This window comes from Arvicola amphibius, chromosome 13, assembly GCF_903992535.2.
Source record: "Arvicola amphibius chromosome 13, mArvAmp1.2, whole genome shotgun sequence".
Taxonomy (NCBI): Eukaryota; Metazoa; Chordata; class Mammalia; order Rodentia; family Cricetidae; genus Arvicola; species Arvicola amphibius.
The window spans coordinates 59,226,972-59,232,971 of NC_052059.1; the positions used below are offsets into that span (position 1 = coordinate 59,226,972).

A 6,000-nucleotide genomic window follows, 5' to 3' on the forward strand; every position below is an offset into this window, starting at 1 on the left:
CATTGAGAGCACCACTCAGTTGAGAATAAAATTATGTATGTACCTCTACATTACAAAAAGAGAAGAATACAACATGCTTATGGTTGCACCCAGACTTTGTTATCATCTAGCTGAATGCCGGATAGTTTTCCATTGTTATCTAGTCAACAACCATGTACTAGGACAAGCAGTAGTCTCATGACAAGATCCACTATTAAGAAACCATATGATATAACCCTCCCAGATCAGATGGACAGCAGGTCCACACTGGTCATATTCTATGCACATGTAGTACAGGGAACTACTGGAGCACACAGAAGGCTTATCTGTCAGACTTGGGCCAACACTATAGGCTCTAAGGTAGAGAACAGTGAAGACAAAGTAAGCCAGAAAGACAGGCAGTACCTGCAAACAGCCAGAGGTGAGAAAGCATACATCTGGTGAGAAGCTACAGAGAAAGGAGTGGATGGGGCAGTTGGTGAGAGGTGAGGATGAATAACTGGACAACTTAATTGATAAGGATGGGTCAGTTTATTCATAGGCCACAGTGTCTGATTTAGGACTGGATACAGAACCCCAGACATGCTGACCATGGGTAGGAGAACTAAGTTTCTCTCTCTCTCTCTCTCTCTCTCTCTCTCTCTCTCTCTCTCTCTCTCTCTCTCTCTCTCTCTCTCTTGCTCGCTCTCTCACTCTCTCTCTCTCTCTCTCTCTCTCTCACACACACACACACACATATAAACATGTACATACACGTGCATGCACACATAGTTTGATAAACACATATACACATTCACCCACAGATATCTTGGCCCTGCCCTTCCTCATGCCCTGGGTAAATGGGGAGAGATGATGGAAGAAGATCTGTCTGTTGGCAGAGGCTGATTGTTTGTTTTCTTGCCACCCAGACCCAAAATAATCACACAGAAAATGCATTTTTTTGCAATACAGTTTGGCCAATAGCTTAAGTGTATTTCTAACTTACATGTTAAATTAACCCATTTCTATTATTTTATATTTAACCACGAGGCTCATGGTTTACCAGTAAAGTTCCGGGCATCTTTCTCCTCTGGTAGCTACATGGCTTCTTCTTGACACTGCCTACTTTCTCTTTATATCTCCATTTGGAGTTGTCACCTGGCATTACTCTGTTAGGTAAAGTTGTTAATCAACTTCCTTTTTAATCAATGACAATAAAACATATTCACAGCATGCAGAGCGGAACCCCACATCATCTGTTTCTTATGGTAAATAGCGTTTTAGAGTAAGGAACTATACCTGGGTTTTGTTATCTTCCTCCGAAAAAAGTACAAGGACGGGTGCTGGAGAGATGGCTCAGAGGTTAAGAGTTCAGTTCCCAGCAACCACATGGTGGCTCACAACCATCTGTAATGAGGTCTGGTGCCCTCTTCTGGCATGCAGGCATACACACAGACAGAATATTGTATATATAATTAATAAATAAATAAATATAAAAAATACAAGGAATCTACTTCCACCTTATCCCTCAATACTAGTATTCTTTGTATTTTTGGTGTGTTTTTGTCACAGGGTCTCTCTATCAAGCTGGGTCTAAACTTCTGAGATTCTCTTACCTTAACCTCCCAAATGCAAAGATTGCAGGCTCCCCATGGTAGCTAAATTAATTTGAGTGAGGAGATGTACTATTTAAAATTTATTCTCCATTGAGTCTAGGCCCATTAAGGGGTGAATAACACAACAGTTGAATTGTCTTTGTTTCTCAGGCTTTTTCAAAGAAGAAACAGTCTCAGAGACATTAACATCCTGTCACAAGTCGTGTCCTTGAATTTGGCAGGGTAGTGATTATACATACCTTACTCCCAGAACTAGGGAGGCAGAGGCAGGCAGAGCTCTGTGTTTTATCCCAACCTGATCTACGAGCAAGCTCCAAGACAGCCATGGATACACGGAGAAATCCTGATTAAAAACAAGGACAACGGCAATGAACATGAACTCTACAGCATGGACGGGCTCACTGTGAGCCTTGTCAGTTTGGTTGCTCACCTTCCTGGACTTAGGGGGAGCTGGGAGGACCTTGGACTTAACATAGTGAAGGGAACCCTGATGGCTCTTTGTCTTGGAGAGGGGTGGAGAGGGGGTATGGGTGGAAGGGAGGGGAGGGAAGGGGGAGGAGGAGAGAAGGAGATGGAAATCTTTAATAAAAAAATGAGAAAAAAATAACTCATTTAGCTACTTGAAAATATAACCAAAATTCATGGACAAAATAAAATTTGGGAGCTGCAGCTTTCTTCACCACTTTGCCATATGTTTCCCACACCTGGACTCTGTATGACTTCCTGTAAATAATAAAAAGTCTCCTGGTGGCCTAAGAAAAAATAAAACAAAACTGAACAAACAAATAAAAGCAACTTGAACTGTCAGACTCCAAAGTTTCTACCCTTGAGGTTTTTCTCTGAACCTCAAGAGATTGTTTCCACCCATCAGATGCTCAATCCTCACTAGTAGCAGACTTTCCTAAGGCTTATGCCACCTCCTACGTAGAATCATCCCTTTAGTTACCCTGATTCATTTCCCACAAGGCAAACAAATTGTGAGAATGAGGCCTGTTTGAATGTAAACCCAATGATCCCATACATCCTAGCCTGACAGAGATGCTCTGGGGGCCAGGTGCAGAGCAGAGACTTGGCCAGCTCTTGCCTCACTCCCCTTGTAATCAGCCATGGAATAATTCTTTTATGACAGCTTGCAAACTGAGTCTCCCAGTCCTCTGCCTCTGGAAAGTTTTTCCTGGATGCCTGCAGTTCACTGCTGGGCAGAGTCTCTTCCTTAATTTAACTCTCTTCAAATACCTTTCCTGTCTCCCCTGCATAAATTGGCACCATCTGGGTGTGGAATGTTTGGAGAAGCACAGGCCAGTCAACTGCGCTGACTGCTCAGGTCTTAAACTCAGGGTTGGATGCAGAGGCAAAAGCCAGGTTGGATCTGCTGACCCTAGAGCTCCCATATGAATTCCCTCATCAGGTTTTCTCTCTGTGAATGGGAATCCAGCTCAAGGCTGTAAAACAAGAGTTGGTGCTATGGAACAGGGCCTGGTAGAGGATGGAGTAGAGAATAGAAACAAAGTGGGTGAGTGATGTGGGATTCCCCTTTGTATGCTGTGAATATTTATTGTGTTATTAAAGAAACTGTCTTGAGACTGTGAAAGAGTAGAATAGAGCTAGGTGGGGAAAATTAAACTGAACGCTGGGAAAAAGGAGGCAGAGTCAGAGAGAATTTATTTAGCCCGCTGGAGCCAAACATAACTTGACCCAGTAAGACATAGCCACATGGCAATACAAAGATCACTAGAAATGGGTTAAATTAAGATGTAAGAGTTAGCCAATAAGAAGTTAGAGCTAATGGGCCAAGAAGTGATTTAATTAATACAGATTTTGTGTCATTATTAAAGATCTGAGCAGCCAGGAACAAAAAAGCAGCTTCCTTACAACAATTTGGTGCTCCAATGAGGTTGACTGTATCCATGTAAAACCTAAGAAAGCTTGAAAAGGAACTCTAGATACACATGAAAACTTCAAAGTTTAGTCGTAAATTTTTTTCCCAGCTAGCAGTGTGTTGCAGCTCCTCTAAGACAAGTTTTCCTGATTCAGTGGTAGGAGGGGGAAAAAGCCATATGGTTTTGAAACAGCTTTTAGGCCCTGCTGCCAGCACGATCTCTGACCCTTTCTGGAGGTCCAGCTGTGGAGCATTTAAACGGGGTTTGTGAGCAGAGTGCCACAACTTGTTTAATGACTACACAGACCTGCTATGACCTGACCCTGGATCTGGATAGTATGGCTCTCGGAGGCAATGTACAGACCTCCTCTAACATGTCAGACTAGGCAGAGCCAAAAGGCAAAGCAGCCTTAACCCTAGTCCCATTGCATTTTAGCACTTTAAGAAGCCGTCCTGGTCAGAAAAGGATAAAAGATATACAATAAGGTCAGAGTCAGACGAAACAGACTTATAAGTGAGATATAGTGTGTTTAAAGACTGTAAGTAGGCTTGGGAGAGAGAAGAAAAAGAGTATAGAGAGTTATAAAAGGAAGAAAATGGTCTTTAAAAAATCTTTAAAGAAACAGAGTACAAGCAATCATAGATTAAATGCGTAAATAAAGTAAAATCCATGTAAAGATAGACTGTACATAGTCTAAATTATGTATATTATTGTGTTTTCTTTGAATTTTTTGACTGTTAAGGAGCTAAGTACAGAGAGACACTTCATTGGATGGGCTGCTAAGCTAAACCAACATATATAACTTAAAGTTATCCTGATTTCAAAACATGGATCTAAGAATATGTTACCTTGGGGAAAAAAAGATTCTTTTATTGTTTCCACAGACAATGAGAACTTGTGGATTTCGTCCAGACTAATGTGGTTTGGTGAACCAAAATCCACTGAAAGGTTGTCGTGAACATCCCTAAAAATTACTTTGTCCTACAAAAAGCAAGAAGCAGTTTGGAGAGAACTATGCCCAAATTTACAATCAATTTTGTGAGAATATATATATATATATATATATATATATATATATGCTCTGGATTAAGGTATTGTTTTGTACAGCTCATTTAAAAATGTAATATATAATTAGGAAAAAAGTTTAATAGATAATAATCTATAATAATCAAGCTTGTAGTCATGTTACGTTTTCTAGATATATAGAGCTATATTTCAGTTAGACAGGTATTCTTCAAATCTTTGAAAGACCTTCAGTGCTGTGGGAGCTCCTTCCATTCCTTCAGCCAATAGCCTTTGAGATACCAGCCTACTGGAGCATGGTCTCTTTCTCTTTAAAAAGCAGCGGCAGGACTCTGCTCTCTCTCTTGTTCCGGACTCCAGTTCCGGTGACTAGACTCCTTTCCTGGCTGTTGTGTAGGACAGTGTTTTGTAAGTTTTTCCCCTCAAATAAATAACACTTTTAATAATAAGTCTAAACAGGTGTGGGATTGTTTCATGCTTTATCTGGTGCCCTACGTTTGGTTATAGAACCACCCCCTTACCTCTCCACACCCCATCCCCGGGCTCAGCTGCCTGCTGCCAGTTTAGTATGAGCCCTCCCTCAGCTGCAGCCTGTGTGTGGAGTCAGCAATTACAAACTCCACACCTCCCAAGATCCACGGGCCAGGACAGTCTCTGCCCACCTGGTTGATCTTTTCTGAGTGGGTTTTAAGTGCAGCACTTGGGCAGTGCGACTAAGAGCACAAGCCATTGCCACATCCAGCAGAAAGTGCTGTTTGAGATCCCCACCACAGTGTTTGCATTTGCACTGTGACCCTATTTCCCAGCAGAACAGCACAGGGACACTGGGCGGGCAGTCAGCCGTTCTCACAGCAGATGTGTCATGACCCCATGTATCCGGTCAGAGCAGGGCAGGCACCTGGGGTGAGCCTTGCTGTTTCTCAGCCTCTAGAAGCTCCCTGGATTTTTGTTTTTGTGCCTGGACTCTGGGTTTTCTTCCTCTGTGTAAATATAACCTCTCGAGTACCACAGGATCTATCCTGAAACCATTGCATTGATTCTGGTCATGACTTGGAAATAGTGCCATCTGCTGGTTGACAGGTAGAATGGCAGGTTTCATTTTTAATGGGACTCTAGCCAAGGATTTTGCTCAAATCACATGAGGCCTCTATGACTTTGGAGGTACCTCAATTTACTGGTTATTAAATTTCAGTTTTCGTCTCCATATTATGTCATTATGGAAGTATATGGCATTAATTGATAGGATTAGTAACATGATAGGCAATATTGACTCCATATCTAAGGGTACTAGGAACTTACCTGAAAGGGTCCAGGCTGTTGAATTTGACTTTCAGAAGTTATCACAGAGTTTTGATAAGGTAACAGACAGAATATACCTCCAGGGTGGCAACTTACACGAGATCCAGGGACAGTTCAATGAGGAGACGTTATCTGTGAAAGGAAACATTAAGACCTTGGAATCACAGGTGCAGAATGGGGACCAGAAAATTAATACCATAGGGAAATCACTAGAAACCTTTGCA

The 6,000-nt window shown here is 41.9% G+C and overlaps 1 protein-coding gene across 1 annotated transcript in view; it reads right to left on the minus strand.

Annotated features, from left to right (window-relative positions):
• The window catches only part of LOC119799853, a 52,514-nt gene extending 46,720 nt beyond the window's left edge, over nucleotides 1-5,794 (minus strand). Inside the window, exons 1-2 of the mRNA XM_038309699.2 lie at nucleotides 5,777-5,794; nucleotides 1,814-1,917 (exon numbers count right to left, since the gene is read on the minus strand). The gene's annotated coding sequence lies outside the window, so the exon portion shown is untranslated. The remainder of the gene's footprint in view (nucleotides 1-1,813; nucleotides 1,918-5,776) is intronic.
• Nucleotides 5,795-6,000: the final 206 nt, after the last annotated feature.